This window comes from Pinus tabuliformis, chromosome 6, assembly GCF_031772625.1.
Source record: "Pinus tabuliformis cultivar Carrire ecotype Pingquan chromosome 6, CPIR1, whole genome shotgun sequence".
NCBI lineage: Eukaryota > Viridiplantae > Streptophyta > Pinopsida > Pinales > Pinaceae > Pinus > Pinus tabuliformis.
In genome coordinates, this window is record NC_142292.1 from 2,043,250,224 (window position 1) to 2,043,268,471 (window position 18,248).

Sequence of the window (18,248 nt, forward strand, 5' to 3'; positions counted from 1 at the left end):
CTGACGACATTCTCTCCTCGGTATTACCGACACTTGATCTGTGGCTTAACACCTGATTGGTCCATGATCTCTATTTAAAGAGCATGAAGGGCCATTTGTAAGGTGATTGTTCATGAGAGAAGTGTTGGCTACGTAGGGCCTGACCCAGGTTCAGCAGTGAGTTTAGCCAAGCAAATCCCGGTACTACCAACCCTTTCGGCAACAGTTCGCAGTGCGCAGACTGAGGTCTCACCTGAGGTAGTATGGGAGGGTGCTGGAACCAGGTTTATGCACCCTAGGGATTTCTTTATGAAGTTGAAGACGTTCGTGAACCCAACCTGCATGATTGCTCTGCGCATCCGTCTGTCCTTTGCGACTTGGGCCACTGCTTCCACGCAGCTCTGTAAGGGGTGCGACGAGGTGTTGTCTAGATCCTTTATCCTTACTGTGCCTTTATTATAGATCTTAACTTAATTATGTGGGCCCAATATTCTCAGTAATCATTCAATAGTTATAACCAGTGCACACAATCATAAACTGTAAAGAGATGCATAAATATCACAGAAGAAATAAACACATAGTATTCCAGAATCAACTTATCTTTTATTAATCCTCTGTTCAAGTACAATCCCAACTCTGCCCTGTGCACTCAGCTACAGGGGTCCACGCACACAGCTGCGGACTCTACCAGGCCTCTGCGCACTCAGCTGCAGAGCCTCTTACTACTACTACGACCCAAGGCTCAGACTTACAGACTCAGAGTGAATTCCTTGTTCAAAAACCCATATTACTCTTCAAATCTAAGACTGACTTTTACTCTTAGAGCCTTGCTCTATTTATACAATCCCATGGTTCGTGGACCATGGGTAGGCCAACACATTCTATATTAAATTACATTATTTTAGGGCGAACAACCCTAGACTCTCGCGCTCCGCGCCTGTATTTTGCGGGGTCTTTACATTACATTGACCAAAACTCGGGCTTTAAGCCCCAAAAACATGCTATGGGGGATACGCTGCCCAACAAGAAGCTTATGTAAATTTTCTTTCTTTTACATTAATAAATTTCTTGAAGTGGGCGCGTTGGCTCAAGCCTGGACTGTTTCCCTCTTTGAGGGTTTTAACCACGTCAAGAATACTGGTGTATTGATCTATGCTCTGTTTGTGAGCGGTGTCCTTTGGTGTTTTATCTGAGGAACTTACCCTGTAAATTCCTACAGTTTATAAAATGATTTCCAAAGTTACAACTAACCAACTCAAGTAGTTGTTATCTGAGTATGTTTCTTTGGAGAAATATAGTTTTCTTACATGAATGAGAATACAAGATGATGTTGGGGTTGCATAGAAGTGCATACATTCCATCAAATATAGAAAATTGAAGGCATGCATGCTGAAAAACAACCTCATCAAAGCATATGACAGAGTGGATTGGGAGTTTTTGTGGTTGATCCTCCATAAAATCAGATTCCATAGAAGACATGCCAACTTGATTATGGATTGTGTTACTATGACCAACATAGCACTAATGATTAGTGGGGTTTCGATGAATTTCTTCAGCATTGGTTGAGAGTTGTGCCAGGGGAGTGCCCTTTTCCCTTTGTTCTTCATCCTTGTCATGGATGGACTGAGCAGGGATCTTAGTGCAGCCAAGGGAAATGGAAGAATCATAGGATGTAGATTCACTACAAATTACAAGTTGTCTCACTTAATGTTTATGGATGACGTACTAGGCCTTGGGAGTCTAAACTTTCAGAATGGAAATCTTTTTTCCAGATAATGGATAAATTTGGCAAGGCATCTGGGCTTTATCTGAATAAGAATAAATATAAACTAATTATCAGTTGTATTAAGGATGAGGAGGCTAAGAAGATTGTTGAACTCTTTGGGATCGAAATCAGAACCCTGGAAGCAGGATTTAAATATTTGGGTTTTCACTTGAAACCCAACAATTACAAGAAGTGTGATTGGACTTGGATTTTAGATAAATCTGAGAAGAAGTTAATGTTGTTGGAAAATAAGTGACTTACGATGGGCGGGAGATTGATAATGGAGAAGGTTGTCCTCCATGGTATCTCTGTTTATTGGATGCACTTATTTCATATCCCTATGGCTATCATCCATCACATCAATTCCATAATAACATATTTTATTTGGTCTGGTGCTTGGCATAAGGCGAAATTCCACCTGTCCTCGCTGGCATCCATTTTCCAACCAGTTGAAAATGAGGGATGGGGTATTAAGGATACGAAAAATTTCAATCGCCCTGCTCACCTCAAATCTTTGGAGGGCCTTTATGGGGTAAGGAATCTGTCAAAACATAATTAGGGAGAAATATCTCAATAGTACTAGTTTGGAAGATTGGATCTTGGATGGAGCGTCGGTGAAGAGTAAGACCTCCTTTGTGTGGCACATTTTGATGAAATCTAGGTATTGGAGGTGTAGTAACCTTAGATGGGTTGTCGATTGAGGTAGCTAGATCCTTGTTGGCTTAGATGCTATACTTGGAATGGAGGGTTCCCACTCTCTATCTTTGCCCATCATCCAACACCTCAATAGTTGAGGTCTATTTTCTCTGGATCACATTGGAGCTGCAATGCCTGGAGGCTTCCCCTCAACCCAATGGTTGTGTGCAGATGGCCTAGATTTGGAGTTAGAGCTATGCTTCGAGTGGGATTCCTTCTGCTCTCATCTCATTCATGTTGGAATCACCTTATCTGATAAATAGGAAAAACTCACCTGGGGCGAGCTTTCTCAAGGAGGAGACATCTCTGCCAAGGAGGCATACAAATATATCTTTGCTTAGCCTCTATTGGACCCTTCAAACATGGCTTGGATGTGGATGGGGGAGACTCTTGCAAGGCTGAAATTTTTTACTTGGCTCCTAGTCTAGAATTGAATCCTTACTCGGGATAACCTCGTTAAGAAAGGCCTTCAAGGCCCAAGTATATGCACTCTTTGTAGATCTTCTATCGAGAACACTACTGACATGTTTATGGAATGTCCATTGCTCTTTCTGTCAGGGAGAGTGTAGCTTATTTCCTCGAGATTAACCTAATTTTAAACAGACGATCTATTATAGCTTGCTTATGGGGTTGGTCTTTCAGACACTTAGAATTCAGAACTTTCCCTCTCTACACTTTTTGGGGAATTTGGTGCTACAGGAATAAATCTATTTTTGGAAATTTGTCCCAAAATTTGAGTACTACTACCCTTAGAATTGTGGATTATTTAATGGAGATTGGCCCTGATATAGCTAGATGCAACAGGTGTCGTTGGGTTTACAAGACCCTTGACAATGTCTTCTTGATTGGTTTTTTCGACAGAGCTCGGTAGGTGGGGAGTGTGGATGTGGGGCTTTGATATCCATTTTCCCTCCCTGAACTTACCACTTCTTTTGGTCTGGTGGTATGGGTTCCAACACAAGAGGAGAGGTATTGGCCTTGTGGGGTGTCCTTAAATGTGCCTTGTGGCTTGCAATGAATGAGATTGTAGTGATAAGGGATTCAAAAGTGACCATTGATTGGGTTAAGGGAGTGCACTCTCTTGTGTGTCGTCATTATCCCACTGGCTCTTGCAAATTCAATCCATGAAGGTGGGTTTCTTCTCTATTTCTTTTTGCCACATCTTCAGGGAGAAAAATTCTCAAGTGCACCAACTTTCCAAGAGGGGGATCTCTGTGCTGCCTGGATTGATCAGATACGAATCAGGGATCAATCATCAACTCTAGGTCCTTTGTTTTTGCATGATGGAAGGTTTTCTTTCTTGACAACATCTTTTGGTAGTCGGAATTTCGATGCTCTATTTTTAATTTTTGATCGGTTTCGGGCTTCTATTGCCCAACTAGTTGACCTAATGGGTTGCCTTTTTCCTTGCTTTTTGTTTTTTCTTGCTGGGTTTCCGACCTATTGTTGGTCTTGTGGTATTTTTGGTCACTGGCGAAGTTTGTTTCAGATAGTTGAAAGTGTTAAAAAAACTCTGCATATGTAACATCTTTTATGCTTATAAAAGACTGTTGTTTTTTTCTATTGAAAAAGGAAATGTATATTTTTCATTAGACTTTACTTAAACTTTTCGGAGCTACCGAAAAGAGTTTCTATCGATTAATCCTCCCCTTCAAACTATTATGTTATTATGTTTTATAATGTACACATTACATAGTGATTGTTGCATACAATCCAATGGGCACATGGTACAAAAAAGAGGAGCTTAAATTTTTATTGACAAAGCTATTGATTTCAGTGAATCTTTTCAAGAGATTTTTTTTTAACACAAAAACTTAATGCCATGTGAAATTGGAAACCTTTCAAATACTTTTCATATAATCCATTGGATAATTAGACGAAAAATATTTTCTTGAAATCAAATCTTGTCAACTCATTTATTTGAAAATCAAAATTCCTCAAACCTAATTCCAATATTAATATAATTTTCTTTAATTAAAAAAAAATCATTAAACGTTTTTGTATTAAATATTCCTTAAAAAAATTCAAATATCAAAATAAAAAGAATAAAGTGGGATAAACTATACGAACTTTGCTTCCACACAAAGTTTTCAAGGAAATGCATCATGAATGACGTTACTGAAATTTATGACGAAATGTTTCACGACTCACGATGCATGTGGACCCCACTTTAAACAAACACTTAGTCCTAAGTCTAATGAGTATAAAGGTAGCAGTGATGAAGGACAAGATGATACACTTAGTCCTAATTCTAATGAGTATAGAGGTAGCAGTGATGAAGGACAAGATGATGCACTTAGTCCTAATTCTAATGAGTATAAAGGTAGCAGTGATGAAGGACAAGATGATACACTTAGTCCTAATTCTATGGACTGTGAGAGAAACACTGAAAATGCACATGAGGAAGAATATCCAATAAAAATCGAGTCAAAATTTCCATTGAATCTGAATTCTATGGACTATGACAGTGGCCCTGAAGAAGGGGAAGATGAAGAATATCCTCCAAGTCAGTATTTGAAAAGCACAGTTGATCATAGTGTGGATAACATTCCTCTTAATGATGATGAAAATCCTTATACAAATGATGATCTAATGATGGAGATGTTGCCAATAAATATTGTATCGAGGAGTAGGAGCAGACCTTTTTGTATCAATGCAAGATGTTCTAGTTATACAAGGGGTAGAGCAGAATATCTGACGAGAAGAAGTTCTATCAACACACTCATTTCAAGTGAATGTTGCCAAAAAGATTGCTTGAAACATATGGATTTCAAATTTGCATTAGAGAGCAGGAAGAGATATTTGTCAATGAATAAAAGCATGCAAAATTCCTATTTAGTTGGGTGCATGCAATCTACATTGTCAGGTTATGATTATCATATTAAGACTTTATTGATCTGTAGAAAAGCTTTCAAAATGTTTCATTCGATTGGGAATTTTCGTCTCTCGAGAATTCAAGAAAATTTGGAAAAGGATCCCACATTTTAATCTAAAGTACGTCATAAAAGACAGTTTGGGCCATTATCAAACACTGCAATGTCATGGATGAAAGATTTATTTTCAAAGCATTGAGAGTGTATGCCAAATAGAGAGACAATACATATTCCAGATAATTTTTCGAGACGCGAAATCTACAACTTATACAAAGAATATGCAGAAGGTGCTGAGGGACAGGGCCAGTTTATTACATATCAATATTTTGTGAAGATATGGAAGAACGAATTCAACAATGTTCGTATTCCTAAGAAGACAAGGATGGGGATTTGTAGTACATGTGCTTCTCTTAATTCAAAAAGGGACAAATGTGAAGTGTCAGAAAGAGGTAGGCATTCATAACTTTAACTTTTAAAATTGTATATTCATCAAGTATGAAAACATATTTCTTAATGGCTTTCTTTTATGTTGTGTAGATTCAATTGTCAAAGAACTTCAGGAGCATCGCGAACAACAAACAAATGAACGGAAAAAGTTGTACAAGCATCGAAAGAAGTGTTATGATAATCCGAATAAATATTTTGGTTTGATAATTGATGGTATGGACCAGAAGAAAACAATTTTACCACATTTTGTTTGCATGCCCAACAATTTACAAGAGGAAAATTTTATTCAGTATCACTTGGTCGGTTGTATGGTCTTCAATGGGAAAATGTTGCCAAAGGTGTACTTCATAGCTCCAAATATTCATAATGATGCAAATTTGACCATAACCATAATTCATGATGTGCTTTCTCATTGGTCTGGTAATCTTCCTAAAGTTTTGTATCTACAATTGGACAACACTTGCCGTGAAAACAAAAGTTAGGTTGTTTTTGGATATCTAAACATGCTTGTTGAATTGAGAATTTTTCAGAAGGTAAAGGTTGGTTTCCTTCTTTTTGGGCACACTCATGACCATATTGATCAGATGTTCAGTCGTTTTTCAGTCACATTGAGGAGGAAGGAAGCTGGGAGCTTGCCATCATTAATTGAATGTATTAAGAAATCATACATACCAGCGCCTACTTTTGATGTGTTGGAAGAAACTGTTGACATGCGAAGGTTTATTATGGGATCATATGGTGAGGGGAAATGCATTGAACAACTTAATGACATTAGCTTCCAACATCAATTTCGTATCAAAAAAATTGATGGGAAAACACTAGCATGGGGCAAGAAGTATTCAACTACTACAGAATGGGCACCGTCATCAGATTTGCAATTTTTGAAGTTCATTCCAGATCATCCAATATTTGCATCGAAAATATTGTTATTACAATCAGTTGGTGAAGTTCATAATGCACGCAAAAAAAACAGAGATATAAATTATTCTGATTGCCTAGAAGAAATTAAAAAATGTATTAGATATACATAAGAGTGCTTTGACATTGTTGATTCAGTTTGGTGGGAGTCATTTTTCAATAATCAAAGTGATATCATTTCAACAAGAACAAATGAAGATATACCTTTGAAAAATCCATTTATTTGGCCACAAAATGTGTCGAATGCACATGAGGAAATAAACATTGTTGAACAGCAACAATCTCAAGGTATCATTAATTCTTCACAAGCATAGGAAAGAGAGATGTATATTGGTTCCAGAAGATCTCGTGCACAACGTGAAGCCATGGAAGACCTTTACAGGGGTTCAGTACAGGATATTAAGGAGAGTTGCATGATCACAGTGCTAGCAGATGGAGATCTCAATGACTATCCATTTTGGGTTGCTAAAGTTATAAAGGTCTTTACAGAAAATGAGGATGTTACAAGTGTTGAAGTACATTGGTATGCCACAAATACACACCCATTCAATGGTGTGTATAAGCCAGAGATGGTAGTTGACAAAAAAAAATGGCGGAAAGAGAAAAATAAAGGGTATGAATATAAATCGTCGCCGCACAGACATATTGAAATTGGAGGATGTTGACATACTTGTTTATGACTTCAATTTAACAAAGAGGGGAACTCTTCGCTTCAAGACGATAGAGATTTTGAAAAGGTTGTTACCAAAAGGAACAATATTGAGATGGGAGTCTGCTCAAACCAGTCGTAGATCTAGAAGAATTTTGAAACCTGAAATGATGGGCATGCATGTGGACTCAGATGGGGCACTAGTTGATAAAAGAGAAGAATATGGAACATCTTCATCAGCATCTAGTCACTCATCTGAAGATGTGAATTCTGATGGCGTGCAAGAAAATATGAGTGATATACGTCGTATCTTGAAATAAAATTTTTGATTTCCATATGGTGTTAAATGAGAAGTTATGAGTCATTTTTATGTTGTTAAATCATTTTACTAGCATTTTTTTTTAAATTTTGAAGATTGACCCTAAAAAAAATCATTGTTCTAGTATAATCACTTTTTCGTTTTCAAGCTATATTTTGCACGAAAATTTTGTTTTCACTGCCATTTTTAAAACATGTTCAAAATTGTCCCCAAAAAAAAAACCATCGTTCCAGTATACACACTTTTCGTTTTTAGCACTGTTTTTGATGTTTTTTTGGCGTTTTTTTGTCAGAGTTCCCATTTTGAGTTTGTAGTTCCCGTTTCAAAGTTTACATTGTTTAATGTTGTTGGAAAATAAGTGACTTATGATGGGCGGAAGATTAATAATGGAAAAGGTTGTCCTCCAAGGTATCTCTGTTTATTGGATGCACTTATTTCATCTCCCTATGGATGTCATCCATCACATTAATTCCATAATAACATATTTTATTTGGTCTGGTGCTTGGCATAAGGTGAAATTCCACTTGTCCTCTCTGGCATCCATTTGTCGTCCAGTTGAAAATGATGGATGGGGTATTAAGGATACAAAAAATTTCAACTGCGCCCTGCTCACCTCGAATCTTTGGAGGGCCTTTATGGGGCAAGGAATTTGGAAAAGCATAATTAGGGAGAAATATCTCAATAGTACTAGTTTGGAAGATTGGATCTTGGATGGAGCGTCGATGAAGAGTAAGGCCTCCTTTGTGTGGCGCATGTTGATGAAATCTAGGTATTGGATGTGTAGTAACCTCAGATGGGTTGTCGATTGAGGTAGCCATATCCTTGTTGGCTTAGATGCTATACTTGGAATGGAGGGTTCCCACTATCTATCTTTGCCCATCATCCAACACCTCAATAGTTGAGGTCTATTTTCTCAGGAGCACATTGGAGCTGCAATGCCTGGAGGCTTCTCCTCAACCCAATGGTTGTGTGTAGATGGCCTAGATTTGGAGTTGGAGCTATGCTTCAAGTGGGATTCCTTCCGCTCTCACCTCATTCATGTTGGCATCACCTTATCCGATAAATAGGACAAACTCACCCGAGGCGAGCTTTCTCAAGGAGGAGACATCTATGCCAAGGAGGCATACAAATATATCTTTGCTTAGCCTATGTTGGACCCTTCAAACATGGCTTGGATGTGGATGGGAGAGACTCTTGCAAGGCTAAAATGTTTTACTTGGCTCCTGGTCTAGAATCGAATCCTAACTTGGGATAACCTCGTTAAGAAAGGCCTTCAGGGCCCAAGTATATGCACTCTTTGTAGATCTTTTATCGAGGACAACACTGACATGTTTATGGAATGTCCATTGCTCTATCTGTCTGGGAGAGTGTAGCGTATTTCTTCGAGATTAACCTAATTTTAAACAGACAATCTATTATTGATGCTTATAGGGTTGGTCTTCCAGACACTTAGAATTCAGAACTTTCCCTCTCTACACTTTTTGGGGAATTTGGCGCCGCAGGAATAAATATATTTTTGGAAATTTGTCCCCAACTTTGAGTACTACTACCCTTAGAATTGTGGATTTTTTAATGGAGATTGGCCCTGATATAGCTAACTGCAACAGGTGTCGTTGGGTTTACAAGACCCTTGACAATGTCTTCCTTATTGGTTTTTTTGACAGAGCTTGGTAGGTGGGGTGTGGATGTGGGGCTTTGATATCCGTTTTTCCTCCCTGAACTTACCACTTCTTTTGGTCTGGTGGTATGGGTTCCAACACAAGAGGAGAGGTATTGGCCCTGTGGGGTGTCCTTAAATGTGCCTTGTGGCTTGAAGTGAATGAGATTGTAGCGATAAGGGATTCAAAAGTGACCATTGATTGGGTTAAGGGAGTGCACTCTCTTGTTGTGTCGTCATTATCCCACTGGCTCTTGCAAATTCAAGCCATGAAGGCGGGTTTCTACTCTATTTCTTTTTGCCACATCTTCAGGGAGAAAAATTCTTAGGCGCACCAACTTTCCAAGAGGGGGATCTCTATGTTGCCTGGACTAATTAGATACGAATCAGGGATCAATCATCAACTCTAGGTCCTTTGTTTTTGCATGATGGAAGGTTTTCTTTCTTGACAACATCTTTTGGCAGTCGGAATTTCAATGCTCTATTTTTAATTTTTGATCGGTTTCGGGCTTCTATTGCCCAACTAGTTGACCTAATGGGTTGCCTTTTTCCTTGCTTTCTATTGTTGGTCTTGTGGTATTTTTGGTCACTGGCGAAGTTTGTTTCAGATAGTTGAAAGTGTTAAAAAAACTCTACATATGTAACATCTTTTATGCTTATAAAAGACTGTTGTTTTTCTATTGAAAAAAGAAATGTATATTTTTCATTAGACTTTACTTAAAATTTTCGGAGCTATCGAAAAGAGTTTCTATCGATTAAACCTCCCTTTTTGGGGAATTATGTTATTATGTTTTATAATGTACACATTACATAGTGACTGTTGCATACAATCCAGTGGGCGCATGGTACAAAAAAGAGGAGCTTAAATTTTTATCGGCAAAGCTATTGATTTCAGTTAATCTTTTCAAGAGATTTTTTTTAACACAAAAACTTAATGCCATATGAAATTAGAAACCTTTCAAATACTTCTCATATCATCCATTGGATAATGTATTAGACGAAAAATATTTTTTTGAAATTAAATCTTATCTACTCATTTATTTAAAAATCAAAATTCCTCGAACCTAATTCCAATAATTAAAAAAATAAATCATTAAACTTTTTTCTATTAAATATTTCTTAAAAAAATTCAAATATCAAAACGAACTTTGCTTCCACACAAAGTTTTCAAGGAAATGCATCATGAATGACGTTACTGAAATTTATGACGAAATGGTTCATGACTCACGATGCATGTGGACCCCACTTTAAACAAACACTGAGTTTGGCATCATGACTGACGCGTTCCACCATGGAAACTTCCGGGCGCCGTCCATGACCGGGCAACCGGGCGGACAAGTTAATTAAAATTTTGCATAGTTTGGTAAATTTGCTCAAATCCGTGGCTCTAATCATTCTTCAATTTTTGTTTTATAGTACAACTCACTTAATGATTTTTATGTCCTCGGTCGTTTTACAATAGAGTCGTGCACAAATATCGTAATAATATTATATTAAAGGAAAATTAAAAAATTAAATAAAATTTAAAAGTTATAAATTAATTTTTAAGTAGATTAAAATTTACGATTTTTAAACTATAACTAAAAATATTATTAATTTTATTAAATAATAATAATAACAAAGTTTATAGAGTAGTTAGTATATGTGTCTTATCTTAAAGTCGTAGTTTAAAAATTATGTTTTTTTCTTCTAAAAGTTATGGAAATTCCATTTATATTTTGAAAAAAATCTGGTTGTTTTAGGTGCCTTAGTTGCCCTTTCCGCCCACTTTTAACGGTACCGGCAATTCCTATCTTAAATATAGCTTAATTAAAATAAAAGATAATAAAAGCAAAGATTTTATCACAAAAATAAAATAACTAATAAAATGTTGTATTTTTTATATCATTACAAAAAATTAAGAAATATGATTAACGAATATTGTTTATATTAACATATATACAATTATATATAATTTTTAAATATTGATGAATTTAAACTTTTGTGATCCATATCATGTTTTTTGAGAAGAATTTTCAGCGTTAATCACATTGGAAGAATTTCTTTGTCAACGCGTTTCGAACCAACCAGTGTGGTTTATCATCAGGGCAAGTTGAAGAATCAGAGCTAGGTTGCATGTTAAATAGTCACTGCAGAACATTCAACAACTATATTTGCCCAGGTAAGGGCTATATTGAATTGGTAGGCTAGACCAGTTATAAGTCATTTTAAATTGAAAATATAGAGCAAAAACTATAATTTATGAAAATAGAAATAATAGAAAATGACAAAAAAAGGAAATAAAATTAAAAACAAATATTAGTAACTAACAAAAATGGAAAACCAATCACTTTTAAAATAAATAAATTTAAATAATAATAATAAAATAACAAAAATAGATTTCTCAAAATTAAATTATGGATCAGCAAAGACAAACTAATAAGCAATCAAAGAAAAATTAAATGGGTAATCCCACCATACCAGAATAATAAAGATATTTTATAATTTAGTATAAAGGAAATGTATTTTCTCTAGAGACAACTATAACAAGTGCTTCAAGCCAAGGTAATCCTTGCCATTCAAATAGAAATCAATTGTTAATGAGTTGCATAATCTTTAGTGGATGGTAACTAGTAGTAAATCTGCACATTTACATTTTTACTCCTACTTATTAAAATGTTGAATAACACATAAATAATGGTGGACAATAATTTTTTGTAAGTATATTTATTTACATCTTGCTCCTATTCGCAACTACTTGCTTAAATTATGGTGGTCAGTGATATAATGGTAAATATGTGATATGTAAGTATAAGTTATTTTCAAAAAAAATTGTTTAAGTGATTTAAAAATGAAACATAATTGTACAAATATTTAGAGGGTAATGACATAAAATAAAAGTGTCTTTTTAGTAATCAAGTTGTATCCATTTTTCTATTCTTTATATTAATTTCTATTGATATGAATATATTTTAATAATACTAAAACTTATTTTTCATTATTTATTAATAATTAAATAAAATCTTATTATTATCTAGAAATAAACTCACAATATAAATATATGGAGTTCTTTTTAAGTGTGATTTTTTAGAATTTGGCCAAATCTTGATTTGTGTTGTTTAAATTGTTTTTTTAATTATATATATTAATTCATCACTCTTAAAAACTTATTTAAATTGCGAAAAATTTATCCATCAAATTTGTGATTTTAATAAATTCCTATTATATTTAAAATCAATTAAATTAAAAAAATAAATCAATTTTTTTTTAAATAACCGTTAAAAATTAATAAATATAATTTCAAGTTGTATTTTTTTTTATTTTTTTTAAACTCTAACCCTTAAAACTCTTTATTTGTTCATAAATAATTTCATGGCACGGATATATTTTCGTAATGCTAGAATAGAGTTTCGCTGCGAAACTCTTCATTGCACCATTATGTATTTAATTCCTGTGCATCAATAGTCACAATCAGTCATTGTGGTGGTGACCGTGGGATACTCACTATTGTCCCATCTCCCCTCTTGCGTGGAGCAGCGTCTCCTAATCACAGAGATAGTGATAGTGGCGGTTCCAATGGCGGATACTTATTACTATCTCTTTCTCCTTTGTTCTGATTGTGATAATGTATATACAGTGATCATGTTTGGAATCAAATTTGTTCAGCTCCATGTAAACGAAAAGCTTTTGATGATTATTATTTTAGATTTATTATTTTAAATTGCATGTAAATAAATTAATGTTAATTTTTTTTAGATAATAGTATTAGTGATTAGTGATAGTGGGTTTGGAGTATGTTTTAAAAGTGCTTCTGCATGTTTAAGAGTTGGTATTTTTTGGACATAAGGAAACAGGTTAAGATCAAGGCCCAGAGGTATTGTGATGTAGGAGCATCCAACTAAAAGGCGACAAGTGGAATTGACTTCTTCTGCTGGACATAAGAAGTTTTTGAATTTTATTTTACTTTTGTTTTAAGTTAAATTTGCGCTGACACAATCATTGTAATTTGAAATTAAAAAAACAGTTAGATTAGGATTAGTTAAATATTAGGAATTAGTTTCAAGAAACTGTTATGTAACTAAAAGACAGTTTCTCAACCATGTGGAAATCTTGGAAAGGCATAAAAACCAAACCAGATCCACATTGTGGGGGCCTGCCATCTTACAGAAGAAGAATAATCAGAAATAATTGATTTGATAAAGTGCGTGTGTGAAGTATTTTATTATCATAAATTTCTTGTAATTATATGTGATATTTTCATATTAAAGCTAGATAGATTGTTAACTATAGTCTGAGCTCTGTTTGATTAACAAACCAACAACACAGAAACCAGGAAAATTAACCAAAACACACCAGAATTAACAAGGAGGAACAACAAGTTATGTCACAGTCAAACTGAACCATGAAGGAACAACGTGCTTCAAATCAAGACTACATAAGAATCAAGACAACAAAAGAAACAAACTGAGCAAGAACATCATTATAAAGGAGAAACCATAGGTACATTTCTAAAATAATTCTTTGGTAAACAAAATTTAAATTTATTTCATTTCAAAGAGTCCAAACTATAAATTGAATAAGCTTCAAACGGTGTCAAACAATAACCCAACAAGGGTTATAAAAGATTATACATATTATCAAACGGCTAGGGTTTCACCCTGCTCACAAGTTTGGTAACGCATTCAAACAACGCGGGGCAAGTACAAACCATTCAAGAAATATAGTATAGCGGAAACCCTCTTGGGGTTTTAAGTTCTAACGAAATTAAAACTACCAGTTACAAACTGGGAAAGACCCTACCCTTTTTGCATAGGGGAGTCTTGGGCTTCGAAGACAGCAAGAAGACAGCAAGGAGTCACCCAGGTTCCAAACCTGCAACCACGACAAAACACCCAAGTCAGAAAGCCACAGGAGAATGTGATTGATAAACATAACTACAAGGAGAGTAAGTGAAGGATTGCATTGACATTTTATCTGGAGAGACAAGCCATCGAAGCAAAAGGCGGGAAGACAAAACAAGCATGAACAAGACTCCATCACAGTAAGGTCACTAAAGGGTTTAACCTGCTCACAAAGGAGCCAAGAGATCAGTAAGACGAAAAAAAACTTGAAGGAAAGAACTGGAACAAAAACCTACCTGTGCGTGACGAAGTCGAGTTGCCCAAGAGTGAAGCCGAACACTATTGAACACGCAAAAAAACAATCATAAAGATTACATACAGAACTATGAAAATCTGAACAAAATTCGAAGGATAATAATAAAAAAAGAACAATGTACCAAGCATGTGCGTCTCGTGAAGACAGAGACCTTGCAAGAGAAGAAGCCAAAGCCATTTCACACAAACAGAGAACCTTCACAAATTAGCAGCGGTAACAGGGTCAAAACCCTTACCCTCCTCTTTCGCTCAGGCCTTGCGACAATAAGCAAGAAGTGACAAATAACCCTAAGGATGAAAAACAAGTGACTTTTGACCGGAGAGATAAGCCCACGGATTTGGCCCGAGATCGCATGAGGGTGACCGCCTAGGGAGGAGTGTAGGTAGGTAGAGTTAAATTCACAAATTAATTATAAGGTCCTTATATATCAAATCAACCGTATTTCAATTATTGGCATTGAAGTTTGCGTCCTCGAGAATCCCTACCAATCTGGCAAGACGGAAAAACTGCTTTGTTATGGACCATCAGCGTGTTATTCCAGGTGGCATGGTTTTCCTTGAATAATGGTGATGAGTTAGCCTTATTAGCTGATAGCAGCCAGAAATGGTTGTCCTCAGTGCTAGTTTGACAAGACAGAGATGGTTGTCCTCACTATTGGTTTGACAACTGAGTTATGATATGTTTTCCCACCATGAGAAAAAAATAGCATTAATAACATAATTGTGATTAAGTAAAAGATATTTATTTTACTTATAATAAATCAAGACTTTGATATTACAATTTTCCAATAAAACAAATGTATGTAGAAGGTAAACCAATACTTTAATCTTACAAATTTTCTATAAAAAAAAATGTATGTAGAATGTCAAATTCCAAAGTGATAGTAACACAAATTTTCAATAAAACAAATATATGTAGAATGTCAAATTCCAAAGGTGATAGTAGCACTTCCTCCCAGTGAGCAAGATCTTCTAACTGAGCAATGAGCACGATCTTCTAAATTTCGAGAGCAGTGAGCAAGATCTTCTAAATTTCAAATAGAGGATACATTGGACCGAGTGTTGTAACGAGGTGACCTTTTGGTTAGATAGATCTGTGTGAAATTATATTAAAAATTAGCAATTTTGTAATTTTAAATTAAAAATTAGTAATTTTGTAATTTTAAATTGTTAGTGTGGTTAATCCAAACCTTTTATAAAAATTTAAATTTATTTTTAAATTTAAGTTATATCACCACATTATAAAGAGAAAGCTAAATAACCACTCACTAACATAGTAAAAGAGGTGGAGGAAACAAGTGTGGATACATAAAAATGTTGAGCTCTCCTAATCCATTATTACCCTAGGCAGACCTTACCATCATGATGGCCACGAACAACCTCCTAATCCATTATTACCCTAGGCAGACCTTACCATCATGATGGCCACGAACAACCTAAGGTAAAGTAACAACTTTAGTCTTTTCTTGTTAAAAAATTGTTAATAATTTTGATTGGAATTATCCATGCAAACTGCTAGTAATAAGAGCCATGCTTATAGCATCAACATTGAAACAAGTAATGGAATATATATTACTCATCTTGTGCATAATGTATGTCAAGGGTGCAAATTGATATTGGGTTTTACCAGTAAGAAGTTTATCATTATATTGATTGAAACTAGATTTCTAAAAAAAAGTTCATCATTATACTAATTGTGAAATGTGAAATCTTTTGAAAAATTAGTAAGCATTTAAATGATGAAATTTTCAAAATACTTTGAAATCTACTCTAAAATTATGTTTACGATTAAGTTTAAGAGTAAACACAAATAAGAACCAATATTTTTTTCTCTAGGTTGTCATTTCAGTGATTCGACACCTTTTAGCCAACCCAAAAAAAATTGAATACACTGTACCTTGCTCTATTTTGTTTATCCCTTCAAGGAGAGTAGGAGCATAAGTGTGTGGAATTGATTAAGTATGCCTCAACCTTAGAGTTGGGAAATTTATTGGTGAACTTGGACCTTCCTCATTGTCTTATTGTTTTGTGAGCGGCTACTCAGTGTTAATTTCTAATTTGAAAAAAGGATTAGCAGAGGATATTTTGGCATTGTGTTTTGTTTTGCGAGGGCTACTCAGTTTTGATTTCTAATTTAAATATAGGATATTTTTGGCATTGTGATTCTTGCATTTTTATTTATTTACGAGAATGGGAAACACATTAACAAAACCAAACTTCTTTGGTGATGGAAGTTGTATAAATATGGATAGTGGTATAGAATTAGGCTACAAAATGATTATTTCATTAAGGTGGACATAAGACTTTCAAATTATAATGGAAAATTATAAATTGGTTTATTAAATTATATATGTGTGTGTATATATTAGAGAATACATATTGGTCAAAGCTCAATTAATGGTTAGTCAAAAACAAATCTATTGTTAGAATTCTCCGTTGACAGGGACTAATAATAGTAATAAAGAATCCTTACTTTTAATTATGTGTTCGAGTATAAAAATATGTATATTTTTTAATTAGTTTGTAATAAAGAAGGTAATGAAGATTTATTTGTGTTTATAATATAATAAAGAGTGTGTTTTTTTTAATCAAGTGATAATAAATAAATAAAAATTGGATTTAATTCATAATCCATTGCACATAAAGTAGTTACATGATAATAAAAAAGTACATGATAGTAAAACCAACCTACATCCATCTTTAACTCGGGATCTACGAAGCCCCAAGACGGATCAAATCTCTTGAGATGCAAATCTCCTTTATAGTGAAAAGAGATCTGATCCTCTGGGTAGATCTGAAGTTAAGATGGATCTAGCCTAGTTTAATTCCCCCGTTTAAATAGACAATATTCCACATGAATACCATGTGTCAATACTACAGAACATTTTTATTTTGACCTGGTTAAAATGTTTACAAAGAACTGGACATTACAACATATCTTATATATATGTGTGTGTGTAAATTCATCTTAAGTCTTGATTTATCAAGTATATATATATAAAAAAAGAATTCTTAAGGTGTAGTTTTTAATCATTTAATATAAAAGAATTAATACATAATATGGAATTAAATGATTAAAAATATATATATTTTAAAAAATTTAATGCTTCTTCATATTTAACAAAATCTAAATTTAAAATAAATTTACATTATTTTTTTTAAAACTCATTGTTAACATTTTTTAAAATTAATTTTAAAGTTTTACATAAATTTAAGATTTTGATTTAATTTTATTGGATTAATTTCAAAGGGAAGAGAACATATTCACTAAATTTTAAACCTAGGTATAAACGAAAAATTAAAAGGGGCAATTAAGAGGGGGACAGAGGGGGACGACATGGCCTGCCCCGCACATGCGACAGTTCTCAAGCATGAGGAGATGGTAATTGTTATTTTTGTTTTGACCATTGTTACCAAAGGGTTGAGGCTGAAGGAGATTGTTAGGGTGAGCTCTTCCACTTCATGTAGACAAGACTATGGCCAAAGTTTCCTTGCCATGAATGTGAGAATAGTTCTTGACTCTGTAAATTATGTTCAACTCATTGCTATAGGTTTAGTTTTGGTAGGGGATAATCTCTAGGCGAGTGCTATAGTTTTAGTGAACAACCATAGCAACATTTGCGACATTGGTCTCCTTGGGACGATTTTTTTTTGGAATTGGAGGTGTTCAGGGCACAAAAACATAGGATGACTTTAGCCTGTTGATGGTGCAGACGGGACTACTCCACTCTCGACTTCATTTGATGTGGCATCCTTTGTTACCTATCCCAATTTGAGTTATGAGTTGGGCACTATGTCTTTCCGAGTGAC

General features: G+C 34.7%; 1 long non-coding RNA gene across 4 annotated transcripts; it reads right to left on the reverse strand.

The window, feature by feature from the left end:
* Window positions 1-13,850: 13,850 nt before the first annotated feature.
* On the reverse strand, window positions 13,851-14,725 carry LOC149267455 (uncharacterized). 4 transcript variants are annotated; one of them, XR_016253107.1, is made up of 4 exons: window positions 14,591-14,725; window positions 14,420-14,462; window positions 14,250-14,346; window positions 13,851-14,154 (listed from the first exon to the last, which is right to left on the reverse strand). It is a non-coding gene; the product is annotated as an uncharacterized LOC149267455 (long non-coding RNA). The 4 variants fall into 4 exon arrangements; XR_016253104.1 differs by having other exon boundaries at window positions 14,561-14,720; XR_016253108.1 differs by lacking the exon at window positions 14,250-14,346.
* Window positions 14,726-18,248: the final 3,523 nt, after the last annotated feature.